Source organism: Bos indicus x Bos taurus, chromosome 9, assembly GCF_003369695.1.
Source record: "Bos indicus x Bos taurus breed Angus x Brahman F1 hybrid chromosome 9, Bos_hybrid_MaternalHap_v2.0, whole genome shotgun sequence".
Classification (NCBI taxonomy): Eukaryota; Metazoa; Chordata; class Mammalia; order Artiodactyla; family Bovidae; genus Bos; species Bos indicus x Bos taurus.
The window spans coordinates 55,711,583-55,736,911 of NC_040084.1; positions in this window are offsets into that span (position 1 = coordinate 55,711,583).

Consider the following 25,329-nt stretch of genomic DNA (forward strand, 5'->3'; position numbering starts at 1 on the left):
GATTTAATTAATTAAAGCAAAATAAAATTTGATGAGAAATAGTATCTTTTCAATAAAAACACTGTTCTTCAAAAAACAGGCCTGTTAGGCTCCAAAGGGTTGAATGGAACCAGTAGAAAACCTTCATTTACTGGAGAGGACAGAGCTAAGTGAAAACGTTAGTCACTCAGTTGTGTCCGACTCTTTGTGACCATATGTACTTTAGCCTGGCAGGCTCCTTTGTCCTTGGAATTCTTCAGGCAAGAATACTGGAGTGGGTTGCCATTCCCTTCTCCAGGGGATCTTCCTAACCCAAGGATCAAACTTGGGTCTCCCTCATTGCAGATACATTCTTTATCGTCTGAGCCACCAGGGAAGTCCTGGACACTGCTAGTATCACCCTAATTTCTTTTCAAAATAGCAGATCCTAATTCCACCTGTTTTCATGATTACAGAACAAACAGTTGTTTATGAGTAACTGGTGAATTCCCTGGCAGTCCAGTGGTTTGAACTTGGTGCTTTCTCTGTTGGGTTCAATCCCTAGTCTAGGAACCAAGATCCCACAAACTGCATGGCAAGGCCAAAATAAATAAACAAATAACTGTTCTTCACCACTCCTACACTTCCATTTGCACCTAATCTCAATTATCTTCTCACCTATGTTTCAAAATTACACTCATCATGCCACTTTTCACTTGTTGCCTTCCTTAATTATTATTGCAGAAATGTCCATCTGTATTAGAGCACTTATTTTCCTGCCTAGTCTAATGATTAAATATATTTGAATATACTAGAGCTTTTCAAGGTGATATCTTCATGGTCTTTTGTCTAATCTGTGTTCTACTAAAAATTATATTAAGCATATATATTGGTCATTTTACTCTTATATATAAGTATTTTACAAGAGAAAAAGCCCTTTTCTGAGACCCACAGGACGCTTTACATGCTCCTGAACAAATATCTTTAAAATTTTTATGGTTATATAAGGCTTAAAAAACAATACAGGGGATTTTTGAGGTTGTGGAAATGTTTACCAGAATATCACAATAACCATCTATGCACTGTAGCTACCTAAAATATTCCAGAGCATGCTTGAGTTTGTAACAGTTATATGGTAGTACATCAGATCTTGAATAAAGAATTTTACTATATCCTAAAGTTCATCATTAGAAGCATAAAACTTCAGAGTTTTAGTGAATCGCAATATTCATCTTTTTTAGAAAGCTATCTTCTTCAATCTACTTATTTATGATGCATTAATTTACAGGACAATATACTAGGAAGATGACTGCTCTAATTCACCTTAATACCTCCAGTAATGGGAACTCATTACCAGTTGAAGAAGTCTCTAATGTGACTACAGCTAATGTGTTCTTGGGACTAATTTAGAAAACTTCAGGGAATCTGCTGCTGCTGCTAAGTTGCTTCAGTTGTGTCTGACTCTGTGCGACCCCATAGTACACACCTTCAAATATAAAATATTTGAGTGTGTATGAGATGAACTGATGTATCAGTATTTGAATACATGTGAAATAGCACCCTATTTCTCAGTATTCCATATTTCAAGCTATTCCAGTGCTCCTCCCAATCATATAGCTTCACCTCTTGTATTGAGATGATAGGGTAGAATGTAAAATAGCAAGAATCTTGATGGAAGTTAAAATCTTAGCTTTTAGGGAAGGGATATAAAGAACACTTGTTATATAATAGAGTTAGATGTGCAATTGAAGGGGCTTCCCTGATGGCTCAGATGGTAAAGAATTTGCCTGCATTGCTCGAGACCTGGGTTCAATCCCTGGGTTGGGAAGGGCATGGCTATCCACTTCAGTATTCCTGCTTGGAGAATCCCCATGGACAGAGGACCCTGGCAGGTTACAGTCCATGGGGGTCACAAAGAGTTTGACACTTAAGTGTGAGTGATAATTTCTATTCCCTGAAGACCTGATAAATAACCTTGCCCTGAGGAGGAAGGGAGTCAGAGAGAAAGTGAAAGAATTAAATGCTGACTTGAGTTCCTGAGAAATATGGGTATTCACAAGTTCAAATTTTGTTAGTGGGGAGGGTTGGCAATGAAACCAATAATTTTGAGTGAAACAAATTGATATATAATAAATGATTCTCCAGTTATCACTCCTGCTCTTAGAAAAGGCTTAAATAATTCAAAACCTGGAGATCCCATCCTCATAGATCAGTTTTCCAAGAAAGAGTACAGTTATCAGAAGTGTAAAGAATAGGTCTGGAGAGACAAAGAGAAAATGACTGATAGAAATGCAGTAGGATTTATAGAAGGGAGGAAGACTGGTTATTTGTGGTTAAAAACTCAAAGAAGGACTAGTCAGCAAGATTGCATGTTCTTCTCCAGCTCCTACATTCAGCAATCATGGTATATTGCAGAAGTAGGTGGAGAATTTAGGCTTTTGTCAGGTAAGTACCATTGGTGGGGAAAAAAAAAAAAAAAAGATTATTTGAGTAGAGGTTGTATTCATGTTATTGGTCATAGTGCTAGACCAGGTTTTAAACTTAAAAAGGAAAAATGACAGACCCCACCCCCTACCTGAAAATAACACAGGGCTAATAGAAATAATATGGGGTTGAAACATTATAAAATTAACATGCTAGAATAGTAAATAGGACACAGAATTGGGAAGTAGGAGACAGTGGTGAGAAATTGAAATATTTGTAATCAGAGAAAGTCACTCAGTCATGTCCAACTGTTTGTGACCCTGTGGACCATACAGTCCATGGAATTTTCCAGGCCAGAATACTGGAATTGGTAGCCGTTCCCTTCTCGAGGGGATCTTCCCAACCCAGGGATCGAATCCAACTCTCCCACATTGCAGGTGGATTCTTTACCAGCTGAACCACCATGGATGCCCAAGAAGACTTGAGTAGGTAGCCTATCCCTTCACCAGCAGATCTCCCTGACCCAGGAATTGAACCATGATCTTCTGAATTGCAGGTGAATTCTTTACAGCTGAGCTATCAGGGAAGCCCTTTGAAGTGACACACTTGGTAATTTAGAGTTTTCTGAGCAGGGCAGTGTGTTGCTGAGGTGATATGTTAATGCAAAGAATTTCAGGATCTTTCTAGAAGATGTTTTCTTCTATTAAACTAGAGTAATTTTTAAAAAGGGGATGGGTTGTAAATAAATCCCTAGTATTACCTTGTCTGCTGCTGCTGCTGCTGCTAAGTTGCTTCAGTCGTGTCTGACTCTGTGCGACCCAATGGCCGGCAGCCCACCAGGCTCCCCCGTCCCTGGGATTCTCCAGGCAAGAACACTGGAGTGGGTTGCCATTTCCTTCTCCAATGCATGAGAGTGAAAAGTGAAAGTGAAGTCCCTCAGTCGTGTCCAACCCTCAGTGACCCCATGGACTGCAGCCTTCCAGGCTCCTCCGTCCATGGGATTTTCCAGGCAAGAGTACTGGAGTGGGGTGCCATTGCCCTCTCCGTCTAGGAAATTTCAAACACTTCGATAGGTACTGATTAAAAAAATAAATAGTGACAAAAATTTTAACATGAAAATGCCAGTTAACTGACTCTTACATACCGAAGATGCTGGTTCTTTACCATGGAGGCAATAAAATTGTCAATGAAACCATATAGTAGGTTTCCAATATATATTTGTTGCATGAAAAAATGAATGTTTGAAGGAAATACTAAAATTTTAAGGAAAAATGGAAAAATTATTAAGTAAATTCTTATCCATTTGTAAGTATTTTTCTTTGTGACATACATGAACAGAGAAGACAGCATATTTGAAAGCTTTCTAAGTCTTAAACCTTCACAATCATGATTATGTTCCTATAATCTTTGGATTAATATCCATTAAACTCTCATTGATAGAAAGAATGGTATAGAGAAGATGAAAAATTCCAAAATCTTTAATGAGACTGTTGACTGGATTCTTCAGTTGGACTTGTCATCCTTCAGATGCATAAAGAATTGATTTGAAAATGTGATGTTGTTTCTTACTGTTGAGTTCTACTAATTCAGAGCTATGTTTACCCATTTGCTTCTTCACACAATTGAGAAACATTGCTTTAAAAGATTTTTGGAAAATCATGACTTACTCCAAAAGGACTTAGCTTTTTTCTTCAGTGCCTTCCTTTCAAACCATAGGTGAAAGAAAACTGGTATTAACCTAGCGAGCAAAGAGCATGAAGTAGAAGGGCTGTAGACTCTGGAATGAGGCAGATATACTTTGAACCTTACCTTTATCACTTAATAGCTATGTGACTTTGGAAAAAATACATGCTCTTCAGTTCTCTTCTTTATGTTGTATAAATATATTAACCTTGCAAAATGGTAGGGAGGCATAGGGATAGTCATACATGTAAGCTCTCTTACATGAATTTATGAATGATATGTATTAGAAATGTGATAGGCATTGCTGTGTTGATGGAAAAGATATATTTGGAGTAAATAATAAAAAGCCTGTGAAGACTTACAAAAATCTGACAGTCACCTAGAACTGAGGAAAAGTCACTTTGGTATTTTGAGATTCGGACCTATGGTTATAAATTGGGAAATAATAGAAATTGAATGGATAACTCCAAAACAAAAACCTAGTGAGATTTATGTTTAAATTTTTAGCCATTTTTAAAGTTGGATTCATTCATTTTCAATATGATATTCAAGACCATTTGACATTCAGTTCAGTCCCTCAGTCGTGTCCGACTCTTTGCGACCCCATGAATCACAGCACGGCAGGCCTCCCTGTCCATCACAAACTCCCGGAGTTCACTCAGACTCACATCCATTGAGTCAGTGATGCCATCCAGCCATCTCATCCTCTGTTGTCCCCTTCTCCTCCTGCCCCCAATCCCTCCCAGCATCAGAGTCTTTTCCAATGAGTCAACTCTTTGCATTAGGTGGCCAAAGTACTGGAGTTTCAGCTTGAGCATCATTCCTTCCAAAGAAATCCCAGGGCTGATCTCCTTCAGAATGGATTGGTTGGATCTCCTCACAGTCCAAGGGACTCTCAAGAGTCTTCTCCAACACCACAGTTCAAAAGCATCAATTCTTCCGTGCTCAGCCTTCTTCACAGTCCAACTCTCACATCCATACATGACCACTGGAAAAACCATAGCCTTGACTAGATGGACCTTTGTTGGCAAAGTAACGTCTCTGCTTTTGAATATGCTATCTAGGTTGGTCATAACTTTCCTTCCAAGGAGTAAGTGTCTTTTAATTTCATGGCTGCAATCACCATCTGCAGTGATTTTGGAGCCCCCCAAAATAAAGTCTGACACTGTTTCCACTGTTTCTCCATCTATTTCCCATGAAGTGATGGGACCAGATGCCAAGATCTTCGTTTTCTGAATGTTGAGCTGTAAGCCAACTTTTTCACTCTCCTCTTTCACTTTCATCAAGAAGCTCTTTAGTTTCTCTTCACTTTCTGCCATAAGGGTGATCATCTGCATATCTGAGGTTATTGATATTTCTCCCCGCAATCTTGATTCCAGCTTGTGCTTCTTCCAGTCCAGCGTTTCTCATGATGTACTTTGCATAGAAGTTAAATAAGCAGGGTGACAATATAAAGCTTTGACGTACTCCTTTTCCTGTTTGGAACCAGTCTGTTGTTCCATGTCCAGTTCTAACTGTTGCTTCCTGACCTGCATACAGGTTTCTCAAGAGGCAGATCAGGGGGTCTGGCATTCCCATCTCTTTCAGAATTTTCCACAGTTGATTGTGATCCACACAGTCAAAGGCTTTGGCATAGTCAATAAAGCAGAAATAGATGTTTTTCTGGAACTCTCTTGCTTTTTCCATGATCCAGCAAATGTTGGAAATTTGATCTCTGGTTCCTCTGCCTTTTCTAAAACCAGCTTGAACATCAGGAAGTTCATGGTTCACATATTGCTGAAGCCTGGCTTGGAGAATTTTGAGCATTACTTTACTAGCATGTGAGATGAGTGCAATTGTGTGGTAGAGAAATGGAAATTAAAATCACAACGAAATACCACTATATACCCACTAGTATAGCTAAAATAAAAAAAAGAAAATACTGACCATACCAAGTATTGGCAAAACTGTGGTTGAACTAAAGCTTTCTTATACTGCCAGTGGGAATGCAAAATGATATAACCACTTTGGAAGTAGCTTTATAGTTTCTGAAAATTTAAAGGTAAACTTTCCTACGTGCTCCAGATATTCCATTCCTAACTATGTGACCAAAGATATTTAAGTGCAGGTCCATACAAACAGTTGCACAAAAATATTCAAAGTAGTTTAGTATATATTGGCCAAAACCTGGAAACAACTCAAATGTCCATTAACAGATGAATGGATAAACCTACTGTGTTATAGTACATTCATACTATGCAATACTAAGCATAAATGAAAAGGAATAAACTATTGACATATGTGACGCACAGTTGAATTTCAAAAGAATTACATTCACATAGAAGCCAGAGTATAGAACTTTATATATACATAAAATTCAAACTTTATAATAATATACATAGATTAGTGGAAGCCTGGGCATAAAATGTGGTGGAAGTTTGTGGGAGGGTCAACATTGATGTAGATATTAATACTTTTGTGGTGATTAATAAATCACTGTCATGATTATTAGGATGATTTCATGGGTCATATGCTTATAAAGGGCTTCCTAGGTGATGCTGTTAGTAAAGAATTTGCCTGCAAATATAGGAGACATAAGAGATGTGGGTTTGATCCATGGGTCACTATGATTCCCTGAAGGAGGGCATGGCAACTCACTCCAGTATTCTTGCCTGGAGAATCTCATGGACAGAAGAGCCTGGTGGGCTATAGTTCATAGGGTCACAAAGAGTCAGACATGACTGAAGCGACTTAGCATGCACACAGGCTTATAAAATCATACTCTTTAGTTATTATTGTATATCAATTCTTATAAAGTCATAAAATATTTAAAAAATTAAATACAAATTCTTGATAAAAAATTAAATACAAGTTCACACCAAGGAGGTGTGAACATGTCACTAATCAAGGAGTATTCAAATTAATTCAAATACATCAATAGATGTTGTTTAATTTAGAATACATATTCTGGAGAAAAAGCAGAGAGTAACACGAAACCAAATATATTGTTAGGAGATATAAGCCCCAAAATAGATAAGAACTAAGAATATAATTTAGTTCAAGAAGAGATTTTCTATTCCTTTTGTTTGTTTTATTTTTTTTTAAATAAAACCTTTATTCTATTTTTTAAAGTTTACAGAAAAATTTTGGGAAAGGTATAGAAATTTCTAATGTATCCCCTGTACCCACAAATATATAGCCTACACCATAATTAACATCTCCCACTGGAGTGACACACATATTACCACTGAGGAACATCAACATTCATAAACACCTGAAGTCCATAGCTTATGTTCTATTTCATTCTTAATGTTACACATTTTATGAATTTGGACAAATGTATGACATGTACCCATTATTACGGTATTATATAGATATTTTCACTATCCTATAAGTTCTCCCTGCTTTGTCTAGTCATCTTTTTCTTGGTCTGGATCCCTAGAAACCACTGATCTTTTTTATTGTCTCCATAGTCATGCCATTTCACAATGTCACATAGTTGTAACTAGATAGCATGTAATGTTTTCAGATTGACTTCTTTCACTTAGTAATATACATTGAAGATATTCCACATCTTTTCATCACATGTTAGCTCACTTGTTTTTATCTCTAAATAAATAACATTCCAGTGTTTATCTATTCACCTACTGAAGAACTTTCTGTTTGCTTCCAAGTTTTGGCAATTACAAATAAAGCTGCTATAAACATCCATGTGTGGGTTTTTATGCGGACATGTTTTCAACTCCTTTGGGTAAATACCAAGGAGGGTGATTGCTGGATCATATGGTAAAAGTACATTTAATTTTGTAAGACATTGCCAAACTGTCTTCCAAAGTGGCTGCAACGTTTTGCATCTCCACCAGTCATGACTGAGTTTTGGTTGCTGCACCTCCTTGTCAGCATTTGGTGTTGTCAGTGTTTTGGATTTTGACCATTCTAATGGCTGTGTAATGGTATCATAGTGTTGTTTGAATTTGCATTTCCTTGATGACATATGACATGGAGCATCTTTTCATATGCTTATTTGCCATCTGTACTTCTTTGCTGAGGAGTCTGCTAAGATAGTTGGCCAATTTTTTAATCATGTTGTTTCCTTACTGTTGAGTTTTAAGAGGTCTTTGTATATTTGGGTAACAGTCCTTTATCAGATGTGCCTTATAAAAATATTTTCTCCTAGCCTGTGGGGAACATCTTCTCATTCTCTTGACAGTGTCTTCAATAAACAAGGAATTTTTAAGTTTTAATACAGTTTACCAAGCATTTGTTTCATGGATTGTGTCTTTCGTGTTGTACATAAAAAGACATAGGTATATTGATCTATATTTACTCCTAACTACTAGGATTTTATATTTTTGCTTTTTACATCAAGTCTATTGTCCATTTTGAGTTAATTTCTATAAAGGGTATAAAGTCTGTGTCTAAATCAAATCTTTTGCATGTGGAGGTTCAGTTATTCTGGCATGATTTATTGAGAGGACTATATTTGTTCTGTTTTATTGCCTTTGCTCCTTTGGCAAAGATCTGTTGATTATATTTATGTGGGTCCATTTCATAGCTCTCTGTTTAGCTCTATTAACTGTCTATTTTTTCACCAACACCTTAGTTTCTTGATTATTGTAGTTTTATAGTAAGTATTGAAGTAGGATACTATTATCTTTCTTTGTTTTCCTTCAATATTGTGTGAGCTACTCTGGGCTTTTGGCCTCTATATAAAATTTTAGGATCAGTTTATTGATATCAATGGTTACACAAACACAAACTGTAATTTTAATTGGCATTGCACTGAGTCTACAGTTCAAACTGAAAGGAGCAGATATTTTGACAACAATGGGTCCTTCTATCTATGAATATAGAATATCTATTTATCCAGTTTGACTTTGATTTTGTTCTTTAGAGTTAGTAGTTTTATTCATATAAATGTTTCATATACTTTGTTAGATTTATACATGTCATTACATTTTTGAGGTGCTAATGTAAAGAACTCCTTGCAGTCCAAGGGACTCTCAAGAGTTTTCTCCAACACCACAGTTCAAAAGCATCAATTCTTCGGCACTCAGCTTTCTTCACAGTCCAACTCTCACATCCATACATGACCACTGGAAAAACCATAGCCTTGACTAGACGGACCTTTGTTGGCAAAGTAATGTATCTGCTTTTGAATATGCTGTCTAGGTTGGTCATAACTTTCCTTCCAAGGAGTAAGCATCTTTTAATTTCATGACTGCAGTCACCATCTGTAGTGATTTTTGAGCCCCCAAAAATAAAGTCTGACACTGTTTCCCCATCTATTTCCCATGAAGTGGTGGGACCAGATGCCATGATCTTCGTTTTCTGAATGTTGAGCTTTAAGCCAACTTTTTCACTCTCCACTTTCACTTTCATCAAGAGAGTTGGACTGTGAAGAAGGCTGAGCGCCAAAGAATTGATGCTTTTGAACTGTGGTGTTGGAGAAGACTCTTGAGAGTCCCTTGGACTGCAAGGAGATCCAACCAGTCCATTCTGAAGGACATCAACCCTGGGATTTCTTTGGAAGGAATGATGCTGAGGCTGAAGCTCCAGTACTTTGGCCACCTCATGTGAAGAGTTAACTCACTGGAAAAGATTCTGATACTGGGAGGGATTGGGGGCAGGAGGAGAAGGGGACGACAGAGGATGAGATGGCTGGATGGCATCACTGACTCGATGGACATGAGTCTGAGTGAACGCCAGGAGTTGGTGATGGACAGGGAGGCCTGGCATGCTGCGATTCATGGGGTTGCAAAGAGTCGGACACGACTGAGCGACTGAACTGAATGTAAATGTGTTATATTTCTAATTTCAAATTCCATGTATTTATTGCTGGAAAATTCAGGAAATGAATTGATTCAGGAATTCATTTCAGGAAAGCAATTGATTATTGTATATTAACTGTGTATCCTGCAACCTTGCCATAACTGCTTGCTAATTCTAGTAGTTTTTGTTTATTCTTTCAGAACTTTATATAGACTATTATGCCATCAGCAAACAAATACAGTTTTATTTCTTCCTTTCTAATCTGTATATCTCCTTTTCTCATTTTATTGCTCTAGCTAGAGTTTCCAGTATGATGCTGAAAAGGAGTGGCAGGAGGAGACATCCTTGTCTTGCACTGGCTTTAGTGGGAAAAATTTGAGGTTTTTGCTATTACATATGATGTTAGCTGTGGATTTCTTGAATATATTCTCTACCAAGTTTAGGAAGCTCTGTTCTATTCCTTGTTTACTGACGATTTTGGTAATAATAAGTGTTGGAATTTGGTAAACTCTTTTTCTGTTTCTATTGATAGGACAGTATTTTTTTAACATTTTCCTTTTTTCTTAATTTTTATTTTTATTTTTTGACCTTAAACAAAATACTCAAACAATAAAAAACAATGCAAGAAAGTATAAGGGAAAAACAAATCTCAAATTCATGCAAACTCCAGTTAGAGACTCTCTATTTTCTATGGACATACACATATACTGTAGTAATTCATATTTTCACATAAACCATAAATATGTTTTCAATAAAAAATGATCTAAAATTATTTTAATAGTTATATGTTGTTATTAACTACTGCTCTACATAATTTCATTATTGTGTTTCCTATTTGCACAAAATAAGATACTACCTTCAATTTAAACTATGTTTTCATGAACATTTCTATACATATATCTTTTATGTTTAATTTGCACACACATATTTTCAATAAACCAAAGTATGATCTCCCTTAATTTGCACAAGTATCTCTTTGCCTGAGCAATTGCAACAACCTAGCAACTTTCTCTGCCTTTACTTTTGACTCTATTCATGTCCTGCTGGGGCAATCATGGTTTATATATCATCTTACAGCTACATTCTACAGTGATCTTTTAACTGCATAAATCAGATAATATCATTTATGAGTTAAATCCCCTTAAAGAAGTGTCAGTTGAACTAGAAAAAAATGCAAACATATTTCCATGACCTAAATTGCCCTGAATGATCTGATTGTGGCTTAGTATTCTAATTTTATTTTTTTCCACTCTCTTCTTCCTTTTATTTATTTATCTATTTTCTTTTAGGAGCAGAGACATTTGAATCCCCTTCTTTCAAAAACATAAAGAATGGGAGATCAGTTTATTCACAGGACTGTGTATGCTTTTTCTTGTACTTAAGGAGCTTCATGTCTTTTATTGGTTTGACCATTACTGTTTTGATGTCTCAAATCAAATATCCACTCCACTCCCTTCCCTAGACCCTGATACAAGAATGTTCAAACTACCGCACAATTGTACTCATCTCACATGCTAGCAAAGTAATGCTCAAAATTCTCCAAGCCAGGCTTCAACAGTACATGAACCATGAACTTCCAAATGTTTAATCTGGATTTAGAAAAGACAGAGGGACCAGAGATCAAATTGCCAACACCCACTGGATCATCAAAAAAGCAAGAGAGTTTCAGAAAAACATCTGCTTCAGCTTTACTGGGTATGCCAAAGCCTTTGACTGTGTGGATCACAACAAACTGTGGAAAATTCTTCAAGAGGTGGGAATACCAGATCACCTTACCAGCCTCCTGAGAAATCTGTATGCAGGTCAAGAAGCAATAGTTAGAACCACACATGGAACAACAGACTGATTGCAAATAGGAAAAGAGGTACATCAAGGCTGTATACTGTCACCCTGCTTATTTAACTTATGTGCAGAGTACATCATGTGAAATGCTGGGCTGGATGAAGCACAAGCTGGAATCAAGATTTCTGGGAGAAATATCAATAATCTCAGATAAACAGATGGCACCACCCTTATGGCAGAAAGCAAAGAGGAACTAAAGAGCCTCTTGATGAAAGTGAAAGAGGAGAGTGAAAAAAGTTGGCTTAAAGCTCAACATTCAGAAAACTAAGACAATGGCATCTGGTCCTATCACTTCATGGCAAGTAGATGGGGAAACAGTGGAAACAGTGTCAGACTTTATTTTTGGGGCTCCAAAATCACTGCAGATGGTGATTTTAGCCATGAAATTAAAAGATGCTTGCTCCTTAGAAGAAAACCTTTGACAAATATAGACATCATATTAAAAAGAAGAGATAATACTTTGCCAACAAAGGTCCATCTAGTCAATGCTATGGTTTTTCCAGTAGTTATGTATGGATGTGCGATGGACTATGAAGAAACCTGAGCACAGAAGGATTGATGCTTTTGAACTGGGTGTTGGAGAAGACTGTTGAGAGTCCTTGGACTGCAAGGAGATCCAACCAATCCCTCCTAAAGGACATCAGACCTGAATATTCATTGGAAGGACAGATGTTGAAGGTGAAACTCCAATACTTTGGCCACCTGATATGAAGAGTTGCCTCATTGGAAAAGACCCTAAGGCTGGGAAAGAGTGAAGGCACGAGGAGAAGGGGACAACAGAGGATGAAATGTTTGGATGGGATCACCGACTAGATGGACATGAATTTATGCAAGCTCTGGGAGTTGGTGAAGGTCAGGGAAGCCTGTTGTGCTGCAGTCCATTGAGTTGCAAAGAGATGGACATGACTGAGCAACTGAACTGAACTGAACTTCTTAATATCTTCTGCTTCTATTAGGTCCATAGCATTTCTGTCCTTTATTGTGCCCATCTTTGCATGAAATGTTCCCTTGGGATGTCTACTTTTCTTGAAGAGATCTCTAGTCTTTCCCATTTTGTTGTTTTCCTCTATTTCTTTGCTTTGATTGCTGAGGAAGGCTTTCATATCTCTCTTTGTTATTCTTTGGAACGCTGCATTCATATGGTTATATCTTTCCTTTTCTCCTTTGCCTTTAGCTTCTCTTCTTTTCTCAGCTATTTCTAAGGCCTCCTCCGAAAACCATTTTGCCTTTTTGCATTTCTTTTTCTTGGGGATAGTCTTGATCACTGCCTCTTGTACAATGTCATGAACCTCTGTCCATAGTTCTTCAGGTACTCTGTCTATCAGATCTAATCTCTTGAAACTGTTTGTCACTTTCACTGTATAATCATAAGGTATTTGATTTAGGTCATACCTGAATGGTCTAGTGGATTTCCTTACTTTCTTCAATTTAAGTATGAATTTGGCAATAAGGTGTTCATGATCTGAGCCAGTCAGCTCCCAGTCTTATTATTTATGACTGTAGAGAGTTTCTCTATTTTGGCTGCAAAGAATATAATCAATATGACTTTGGTACTGACCATTTGGTGATGTCCATGTGTAGAGTCTTCTCTGGTGTTGTTGGAAGACCTTGTTTGCTATGACCATTTCATTCTCTTGGCAAAACTCTGTTAACCTTTGCCCTGCTTCATTCTGTACTCCAAGGCCAAACTTGCCTGTTACTCCAGGTATCTCTTGACTTCCTAACTTGTATTCCAGTCCCCTATAATGAAAAGGACATCTTTTTTGGGTGTTAGTTCTAGAAGGTCTCATAGGTATTAATTCAGCTTCTTCAGAATTACTGGCTGGGGCACAGGCTTAGATTACTGTGATATTGGATGGTTTGCCTTGGAAATGAACAGAGATCATTCTGTCATTTTTGAGATTGCATCCAAGTACTGCATTTAGGACTCTTTTTTGGATTATGAGGGCTACTCCATTTCTTCTAAGGGAATCTTGCCCACAGTAGTAGATATAATTGTCATCTGAGTTAAATTCACCCATCCCAGGCCATTTTAGTTGACTGATTCCTAAAATGTTGATGTTTACTCTTGCTATCTCCTGTTTGATCTCTTCCAATTTACTTTGATTCATGGACCTAACATTCCAGGTTCCTATGCAATATTGTTTTTTACAGCATTGGATTTTACTACCATTGCTAGTCACATCCACACCTGGGTGTTGTTTTTGCTTTGGCTCCATCTCTTCATTCTTTCTGGAGTTATTTTTCCACTCTTCTCCAGTAGCATTTTGGGCACCTACTGACCTGGGAAGTTCGTCTTTCAGTGTCCTATCTTTTTGCCTTTTCATACTGTTCATGGAGTTCTCAAGGCAAAAATACTTAAGTGGTTTGCCATTGTCTTCTCCAGTGGACCACGTTTTGTCTGAACTCTCTACCATGACCTGTCTGTCTTGGGTGACCCTACATGCCCTGGCTCATAGTTTCATTGAGTTAGGCAAGGCTGTGGGCCATGTGATCAGTTTGATTAGTTTTCTGTGATTGTGGTTTCCATTCTGTCTGCCCTCTGATGGATAGGGATGAAATGCTTATGGAAACTTCCTTAAGGGAGAGACTGACTGTGGTGGAAACTGGGTCTTGTTCTGATGAATGGGGCCATGCACAGTAAATCTTTAATCCAATTTTCTGTTGATGGGCAGGGCTGTGTTCCCTCCCTTTTGTTGACCTGAGGCCAAACTTTGGGGGAGATAATGCAGATAATGGGGCCTCCTTCAAAAGGTCCCATTCAGGCACTGCTACACTCAGTGCCCCCAATCCTACAGCAGGCCACCACTGTCCCCTACCTCAGCCTAAGACTCCTGGACACTCATGGGCAAGTCTGGGTCAGTCTCCGGTGGGTTCACTGCTCCTTTCTCCTGGCTCATGGTGCACACAAGTTTTAGTTTGTGCCTTCCAAGTGTCTGTTTCCCCAGCCCTGTGTAAGTTCTGGCAGCTCTATGGTGGGGTTAATGGAAACCTTCTATAAGAGGGCTTATGCCATACCCAGGTCTGCTGCACCCAGAGCCTCTACTCCTGTGGTAGGCCTCTGATGACATGTACCTCTGCAGAAGACACTCAAACTATGAAAGGTAGGTCAGGCTCAGTATATGTGGTGTCTCCTGTGCACACAAGGTTTTGTTTGAGCCCTCTGAGCATCTTTGGCAGGAATGGGATTTGATTCTAAATGTGACTTTGCCCCTCCTTCCGTTTTGCTGTGGCTTTTCCTTTGCCTTTGGACATGGGGTATCTTTTTTTGGTGGGATCTAAGAGTCTGAGTGAACTCACGGAGTTGGTGATAGACAGGGAGGGCTGGCGTGCTGTGATTCATGGGGTCGCAAAGAGTCGGACACGACTGAGCGACTAAACTGAACTGAACTGACTGAACATTCTCCTGTTGTGGTTGTTCACAAGCAACTTGTAATTTTGGGGTTCTCACAGGAGAAGATGAGCATAAGTCCTTCCACTCTGCCATCTTGTAGACCATAAAAATATTTTTTTATAGTTATCAAAGCACTTCATCTCAGTTCAGTTGCTCAGTTGTGTCTGACTCTTTGCGACCCCATGAACCACAGCACGCCAGGCCTCTCTGTTCATCACCAACTCCCGGAGTACACTCAAACTCATGTCCATCGAGTGGGTGATGCCATCCAGCCATCTCATCCTCTGCGTCCCCTTCTCCTCCTGCCCACAATCCCTCCCAGCAGCACAGTCTTTTCCAATGAGTCAACTCTTCGCATGAGGTGGCCAAACATTGAGTTTCAGCTTTAGCATCATTCCTTCCAATGAACACCCAGGATTAATCTCTTTTAGAATGGACTAGTTGAATCTCCTTGCAGTCCAAAGGACTCTCAAGAGTCTTCTCCAACACCACAATTCAAAAGTATCAATTCTTCAGCCCTGAGCTTTCTTCATAGTCCAGCTCTCGCATCCATACATGACCACTGGAAAAACCATAGCCTTGACTAGATGGACCTTTGTTGGCAAAGTAATGTCTCTGCTTTTCAATATGCTATTTAGGTGGGTCATAACTTTCCTTCCAAGGAGTAAATGTCTTTTAATTTCATGGCTACAATCAACATCCTTAGTGATTTTGGAGCCCTGAAAAATAAAGTATGACACTGTTTCCACTGTTTCCCCATCTATTTCCAATGAAGTGATGGGACCGCATATCATGATCTTAGTTTTCTGAATTTTGAGCTTTAAGCCAACTTTTTCACTCTCCTCTTTCACTTTCCTCAAGAGGCTTTTAAGTTTCTCTTCACTTTCTGCCGTAAGGGTGGTGTCATCTGCATATCTGAGGTTATTGATATTTTTCCAGGCAATCTTGATTCCAGCTTGTGCTTCCTCCAGCCCAGCGTTTCTCATGATGTAATTTGCATATAAGTTGAATAAGCAGGGTGACAATATACAGCCTTGACGTAATCCTTTTCCTATTTGGAACCAGGCTGTTGTTCCATGTCCAGTTCTAACTGTTGCTTCCTGACCTGCATACAGGTTTCTCAAGAGGCAGATCAGGTGGTCTGGTATTCCCATCTCTTTCAGAATTTTCCACAGTTGATTGTGATCCACACAGTCAAAGGCTTTGGCATAGTCAATAAAGCAGAAATACGTGTTTTTCTGGAACTCTCTTCCTTTCTCGATGATCCAGTGGATGTTGGCAATTTGATCTCTGGTTCCTCTGCCTTTTCTAAAACCAGCTTGAACATCTGGAAGTTCACAGTTCACGTCTTGCTGAAGCCTTGCTTGGAGAATTTTGAGCATTACTTTACTAGCGTATGAGATAAGTGCAATTGTGCAGTAGTTTGAGCATTCTTTGACATTTTTCTTTGGGATTGGAATGAAAACTGACCTTTTCCAGTCCTTTGGCCACTGCTGAGTTTTCCAGATTTGCTGGCATATTGAGTGCAGCACTTTCACAGCATCATCTTTCAGGATTTGAAATAGCTCAACTGGAATTCCATCACCTCCACTAGCTTTGTTCGTAGTGATGCTTTCTAAGGCCCACTTGACTTCACATTCCAGGATGTCTGGCTCTAGGTAAGTGATCATGATTATATTGATCATGAAGATCTGTTTTGTACAATTCTTCCGTGTATTCTTGCAACCTCTTCTTAATATATTCTGCTTTTGTTAGGTCCATACCAGTTCTGTCCTTTATCAAGCCATCTTTGCATGAAATTTTCCCTTCAGTTCAGTTCAGTTCAATTCAGTAGCTCAGTCGTGTCTGACTCTTTGTGACCCCATGAACCACAGCACACCAGGCCTCTCTGTTCATCACCAACTCCCAGAGTTCACTCAAACTCATGTCCATTGAGTTGGTGATGCCATCCAGCCATCTCATCCTCTGTCGTCCCCTTCTCCTCCTTCCCCCAACCCCTCCCAGCATCAGAGTCTTCCAATGAAGACTGTTCGCATGAGGTGGCCAAAGTACTGGACTTTCAGCTTTAGCATCATTCCTTACAAAGAACACCCAGGACTGATCTCCTTTAGAATGGATTGGTTGGATCTCTTGGTATCTCTAATTTTCTTGAAGAGATCTCTAGTCTTTCCCATTCTCTTGTTTTCCTCTATTTCTTTGCATTGATAGTTGAGGAAGGCTTTCTTATCTCTTCTTACTATTCTTTGGAACTCTGCATTCAGATGCTTATATCTTTCCTTTTCTCCTTTGCTTTTCACTTCTCTTCTTTTCACAGCTATTTGTAAGGCCTCCCCAGACAGCCATTTTGCTTTTTTGCATTTCTTTTCCATGGGGATGGTCTTGATCCCTGTCTCCTGTACAATGTCACGAACCTCCATCCATAGTTTATCTGGTACTCTATCTATCAGATCTAGGCCCTTAAATCTATTTCTCACTTCTACTGTATAATCATAAGGGATTTGATTTAGGTCATACCTGAATGGTCTAGTGGTTTTCCCTACTTTCTTCAATTTAAGTCTGAATTTGGCAATAAGGATTTCATGATCTGAGCCACAGTCAGCTCCTGGTCTTGTTTTTGCTGACTGTATAGAGCTCCCCCATCTTTGGCTGCAAAGAATATAATCAATCTGATTTCAGTGTTGACCATCTGGTGATGTCCATGTGTAGAGTCTTCTCTTGTGTTGTTGGAAGAGGGTGTTTGCTATGACCGTGCGTTCTCTTGGGAAAACTCTATTAGCCTTTGCCCTACTTCATTCTGTACTCCAAGGCCAAATTTGCCTATTACTCCAGGTGTTTCTTGACTTCCTACTTTTGCATTCCAGCCCCCTATAATGAAAAGGACATCTTTTTTGGGTGTTAGTTCTAAAAGGTCTTGTGGGTCTTCATAGAACCATTCAACTTCAGCTTCTTCAGTGTTACTGGTTGGGGCATAGGCTTGGATTACTGTGATATTGAATGGTTTGCCTTGGAAATGAACAGAAATCTTTCTGTCATTTTTGAGCTTGCATCCAAGTACTGCATTTTGGACTCTTTTGTTGGAGGGCCTAGAGGAGCTATTCCATGTTGAAGGTTAGGAGGGGTGGCTGTGAGGAGATACCCCTCGAAGATAAGGAGCAGCGGCTGTGCTTTCCTGGAGCAACCGTGAAGATACCCCACGTCCAAGGTAAGAGAAACCCACATAAGACGGTAGGTGTCGCAAGAGAGCATCAGAGGGCAGACACACTGAAACCATACTCACAGAAAACTAGACAATCTGATCACACAGACCACAGCCTTGTCTAACTCAATAAAACTAAGCCAGGCTGTGTTTGGCCACCCAATATGGGCGGGTCATGGTGGAGAGGTCTGACAGAATGTGGTCCACTGGAGAAGAGGATGGCAAACCATTTCAGTATTCTTGCCTTGAGAACCCCATGAACAGTATGAAAAGGCAAAATGATAGGATACTGAAAGAAGAACTCCCCAGGTCAGTAGGTGCCCAATATGCTACTGAAGATCAATGGAGAAATAACTCCAGAAAGAATGATGGGATGGAGCCAAAGCAAAAACAATACCCAGCTGTGGATGTGACTGGTGATAGAAGCAAGGTCTGGTGCTATAAAGAGCAACGATGCATAGGAACCTGGAATGTCAGGTCCATGAATCAAGGCAAATTGGAAGTGGTCAAACGAGATGGCAAGAGTGAATGTTGACATTCTAGGAATCAGGGAACTAAAATGGACTGGAATGGGTGAATTTAACTCGACCATTATATCTACTACTGTGGGCAGGAATCCCTTAGAAGAAATGGAGTAGCCATCATGGTCAATAAAAGAGTCAGAAATGCAGTACTTGGATGCAATCAAAGAACTTATTGACCATTTAACTTATCTTGCCTTATCTCACAATCCAACCTCCATTGTCCTGTAAGCTCCTTAATATCAAGGAGTCAGTCTATTTTTATTCCTGAACTTCCCAGCACTTAGAGAAGTGCTTAACACATAGTAGATTCCCTGGAAATATTGGTTAGTTTTCTAACAAATGTTGATAAATTTGTAATTCTTTTAAAGTTTTTTTTAATGGATATTACATTAAATAACAGTTCCCTATCACCCAGATTAGTCTGGATACAGATAATTCATCAGACAGTTAGATAAACTAGGTCTCAGAGAACTAGAAAGGTAAAAAGGAGTCATAAGGTGTATTAGAAGGAAGCAGCTACTGCCTCCATGGTTGGGGGACATGGAGACAAGGTTGGAATTGGTAACATTGAAAAGCTTGGGATTCCCTGGTGGCTCAGTCAGTAAAGAATCTCCCTGCAAAACAGGAGACCCGGGTTCAATCTCTGAGTCAGGAAGATCCCCTGGAGAAGGAAATGGAAACCTACTCCAGTATTCTTTCCTGGGAAATCCCATAGACAGAGGAACCTGGTGGGCTACAGTCCATGGGGTAGCAAAGAGTTGGACATGACTTAGCGACTAATCCACCACCACCAAAAGCTTGGAAGAAATATTTTGTGAATCTGGAACTCAGATCTCTGAAGAGGGGATAACATTAAGTTGGGGTTACCTTAGAGATGACATAGCACGAACAGGATGCTTTTCCACAGCATGGAAACAATGAAAACTGAAATCAGGTGCTAGTGCAGAAATTAGTTCACTGTTGTTGCAAACAGTTGTGAGATAGAAACAGGAGTAGCAAACAGAAGTAGGGGGTCCTTCTTCCTCCTTTAGCCTAACTCTACTTATTTCTATTGAAAAAAAAAACTAATAGGAAACAGCCACAAAGAAGGAAATGTGGTATGCAAAGTTCCAGCCCCAGCTTCACAAACCAGAGAACAAAAGAATTAGTTTGAACCTGAGAACAATTGTTTAATAATCAGAATATTCCCTAGTACCAGAATAGTTATACTTGGATAATTTTCTTATTAAATTTAAAATTTTTAAACATTATTTTAATTACTTGACATATTTTACATTTATTTTATTAAAAGTTTTATAATTATGTTCTAATTAAAAATATCCCCACAGTCAGCTATTGGTCCCATTACAACTCACTGAATAGTTGTGTGTCTATCCCTATATAAAATCACATTTTTATCACACACTAAATTCTAGTGATAGCAGATAGATAGAAAGATAGATGATAGATAGATAATTTGGTTAATAGTCTTCTTCCCTTGTTCTATATTTTTTAATTTCCAGAAAAATTTTTTTTTTTTTTTTTTTAGTATTTTTGGCTCACTAAATGACACTGCTAGAGTCAGAAAGCTAGTTGTCATCTTTGTCCTCATGCTCTGCTTTCCATTCTTGTCTTTCTGGTTTTCCTGACTTTTTTTTTAATCAATTTATTTATTTTAATTAGAGGCTAATTACTTTACAATACTGTGGTGATTTTTGCCATACATCAATATGAATCAGCAATGGGTGTAAATATATCCCCCCATCCTGAATCCCCCTCCCATGTCCCTCCCCACTCCATCGCTCTGGGTTGTCCTAGAGCACCAGCTTTGAATGCCCTGTGTCATGCATCAAACTTGCACTGGTCATCTATTTTATATAAGGTAATATACATGTTTCAATACTATTCTCTCAAATCATCCCACCCTTGCCTTCTCCAACAAAGTTCAGAAGTCTTTTCTGAATTCTTATCCCATTTTAAACTTGTTATCTCAAGGCAGTCAGGGGATATTTACATAACACAAATAGAAACATGTTTCCCTTTAATTTAAAATTAAATTATTTAACTTAATTTAAATAAATAAAATAATTTTAATTATTATCCCTTTGTTCTTAAGAATGCATCATTAACATGTTTGAGCAGGACCAATGTCATCTGATGTGCACTCACTATCACAGTTTTACCTTGTAATATACTCTTCCTTTTGCTCACTATATACTAATTCCACAGGATTTTTTTCTCTAATACCACTATGTTTCTGCCTCAATCAGGATCTTAACCATAAGTTGCCTCTGCTTTGAAGAGGCTACCCACTCCCATCATCTCCACCTAGGAGATTCTTCAATTTATTTTAGATTTTAAGTCTCTTTTTCAGGGTGATTTCTATGAACTTCCCAACTAGGTTACAGTTTTATGATTTATAATTATTTTTAAAGTGTCATATGACTAATCTGTCTTGAAACTCAACTGTTAAACTCTATAAATGCAATACTTGGCTCACACATTTTATCCATGCAGTACCTGTCATACATTGATTGCTCAATAAATATGTGCTCAATGAATTAATGGAGACAATACCAATACCACCTATTATTAGGAATATATCCAATTATTTGTCTGCTTCATTTTCCTTCTAAGAAACATTTATAATGTATATTTTAAGTTGTGTATATTTGATTTCACTTATTAGACATTTTATGTTTTATGTTGCCATACAGAACTATTCCCATTTTATTTTCACATGAGATAAAATTTTCAATTCCAACAATGTTTTAATTGAATTTCTTGGGAGATACTTTTTAAGAATATGATCATTTCTACAAATATTGATTATCCATCTCTTTCAAATACATATTTCTCTTGTTATCTTTTCTTAATTATTGTCTAGAAATGTCCAGGAAAAAAAGATATGTAATGATAAGAATAAATGTGGCATTCCTACAAATAGCTTTAAAAATATTTGGGAGTAAAAAAAAAAAAGAGAGTGTGCTACACTAATATGTAGTAGGAAAAAATGGAATTTTCACATTTCTATATTACACTTACCTTGTCAAAAATACTGTTCCTGCCTAGTATGCTGCCATTCTACTTCCAGGAATATGTTAGGTATGTATTTTTCCTTTGGAGTCCTGTATCCATATAAGAAATTTGCTATCCTCTTTTTGGGTCATGTATGTAGTTTAATGTATTGCTGTTTATCATATGTTGTCAAAGTATCCCCAAAAGCCCAGAGGACACTGGGCAAAGCTGCTCAGATGTGAATACTTGCTCCATTCTTTACTAGTTTGGTGTACTAGGAAAGTCATTTGATTTTGTTGTGATTCATTTTTCTCATCTGTAAAATAATATGAGAACAAACTGAGCTAGTATACACAAAACATCAAAATATTTGGAAGATTTTCAGTGCTATTATTTAGGACTACAGTTCTACAATCACAAACACAGAATCATAGAATTTGGGTATAAAATTATGTGACAAAAATAAGCCATCATTTTTACCATTTAAAATTGAAAATATATTTATAAAATGTATTATTTTTTTACTCTTAATTGGCAGTACCTTTAAGTGATTGTAAACCAAAAATCCATACCAAAGCATATATATCAGTGCAATGTCTATTTTATCAAAGGCCAACTGTAGGTAAGAAAAAAAAAATTGCAAATAGTTCTGATCACCTTTAGCAGTAAAAGGACAGGAGCAAGAAAAAATGTATCAACAAGTGAGAATTCTGAGACTGGGTTTGAAAGATGTGTCCTTTTAATTTCAATAATAGATTAGCCATTGAAGGAAAAAGATGAAATAATTAACAGGTAACATTTGAGAGTTGTCATCTTAGAAGTAACTCATCCTAAGGGAAAATATGTAAATATGTGGGGTATCACCAATCAAGATGACAAAAGTACATTGACAGAGAAAAGTAATCATTAAACAGGAAAAGTTATCACTGAATCACTATATGTTATCCCTCAGGAAAATTTCTGATTAGAATTCAGTCCTATGCACATTAATATCAGGTTGGGATGCCAAGAATGGTGACTGTCAGTGTTCCAGTCTCTCAAAAAAGCAAAATGGCATAATCCACTTTAAAGTAGTGACTTGCCTGTTGACTTAAATCTAAGTCTCCCATGTGTTTGCAATTGGGAATCAGTTCACCAATCTGATTAAAATAAATATATAATTGACTTCAAAATTACAGAAACCAAAGAAAATCTCTTATAATAGATATTTGGAATGTATCCAAAATAAATCAGTGGGCTTATAAAATATTAAATCAAGATTCCATTATATATATATATATACATTTATGAGATTATGTGTTTATAATCAAGTTTATATAAGCTATACACTATATTAAAGTACATATTGTTATTCCTAATATTAATAAGCAGATTCTCCCCCAAAAGGAGCATCCTCTCAGAAGTCAATTTCTGAGAATTGAAGACTTCAATATCACTGAAAAGAGTCTGGGTGGGCTATAACTAGCATGAAATGTTAGTCAAAAATGTAACATGAACAAAGTTTAGAAAAAGGAGAGGGGTTAGACCACTTAAATATATATACATTTATATACATATATACAAATATTACATATGTGTACATTTATATATGGGCTTCCCTGATGACTCAGACAGTAAAGAATCAGCCTGCAATGCAGGAGACCTGGGTTTAATCTTTGGGTCCAAAGATTCCCCTGGAGAAGGGAATGGTTACCCACTTCAGTATTCTTGTCTGGAGAATTCCATGGACAGAAGAACTTGGTGGGCTACAGTCCTAGAGTCTGCAAAGAGTGACTTGACTGAGGGACTAACATACACACACACACAAACATATATATATATATATATATATATATATATATTTGCTGTTTAGTTGTTAAGTCATGTCCAACACTTTTGCAGCCCCATGGACTATAGTCCACAAGGCTCCTCTGTCCATGGGATTTCCCAGGCAAGAATACAGAATGGGTTGCCATTCCTCCACCTAGGGATCTTTCTGACTCAGGAATTGAACCCACAATAGAAATGATGTTAGACAAAAAGCAAATTTGAGCAATTTTTAAAATTTGACTTCAAAATGGGTCATAAAGCAGTGGAGAAAACTCATAGCAACAACGCATTTGGCCCATGAGTTGCTAATGAATGCACAGTGCAATGGTGATTCAAGAAGTTTTGCAAAGGAAGCGAGAGCCTTGAAGATGAGGAGCACAGTGGTCAGTCATTGCCAGTTGACAACGACCAACTGAGAGCAATCATCAAAGCTGATCCTCTTCCAACTACATGAGTAGTTGCTGAAGAACTCAGTGTGGACCATTCTACCACATTCAGCATTTGAAGCAAATTAGTTGAAAAACTTGATAAGTGGGTGCCTCATGAACTGACTGAAAAAAAAAAGAAAAAGTAATTCTTTTGAAGTGTTGCCTTCTCTTATTCTACACAAAAACAACAGACCATTTCTCATTTGGAATGTGACCTGCAATGAAAAGTGGAGTTTATACAACTGGCAATGACCAGCTCAGTGACTGGATCAAGAAGAAGCTCTAAAGCACTTCTGAAAGCCAAACCTGTACCAAAAAAAGGTCATGGTCACTGTTTTGTGGTCTGCTTCCCATCTGATCCACTACAGCTTTCTGAATCCAGGTGAAACCATTATATCTGATAAGTATGTTCAGCAAGTCGATGAGATGCACAGAAAACTGCAATGCATGCAGCCAGCAGGTCAACACAAAGGACCTAATTCTTCCCCATGACAACGCCTGACTGCATGTGGCACAACCAATGCTTCAAAAGTTGAATGAATTGGGGTACAGCAAGTTTTGCCTCAGCTGCCATATTCACCTAAACTTTTGCCAACTGACTACCACTTCTTCAAGAATCTCCACAACTTTCTGCAGGGATAAAGCTTCCACAATGAGCAGGAGACCAAAAATGCTTTCCAATAGTTTGTCAGGTCCTGAAGCACAGATTTTTATACTACAGGAATAAACTTATTTCTCATTGAAAAAAGTATTGATTGTAATAGTTCCTATTTTGACTAATAAAGATGTTTGAGCCTACTTATAAAGACTTAAATTTTACTGTCCAAAATTGCAGTTACTTTTGTATCAACCTAATATAAATATACAACTCACTCTCCCATTAAAGGGCACTATCTATCTATACAATGGTGGTTTGATTCACGATAGAAAAAGATTATTAGTTAAAAAAAAAAAAACCTAAAGTCATAAGCAACATTTTAATCCTGTAAAATGATAGATATAGCAGCTAAAACAGTTAAAATTTTGTAAGCTTTGAACAACATAATTTGTAAACTGTTCTAAAAGATCTGTAAGTTACACTGTTTTGCCCCACAAAAGCCATTAGCAATATACTTTTTTTTCTTACATTTAAAAAAAAGAAAAACTATATATTTAAGATGTACAGCATATATATATGTATATATATATATATATATATATATTGCTACATATACACACAGTGAAGTGATTACTACAGTCAAGCAAACTATGTAACCATCTCTTCAGTTACCTTCCCCCCTCACCCTCCTCCACCCCCGCCCCCAACAGATTAGCATGTGCCAA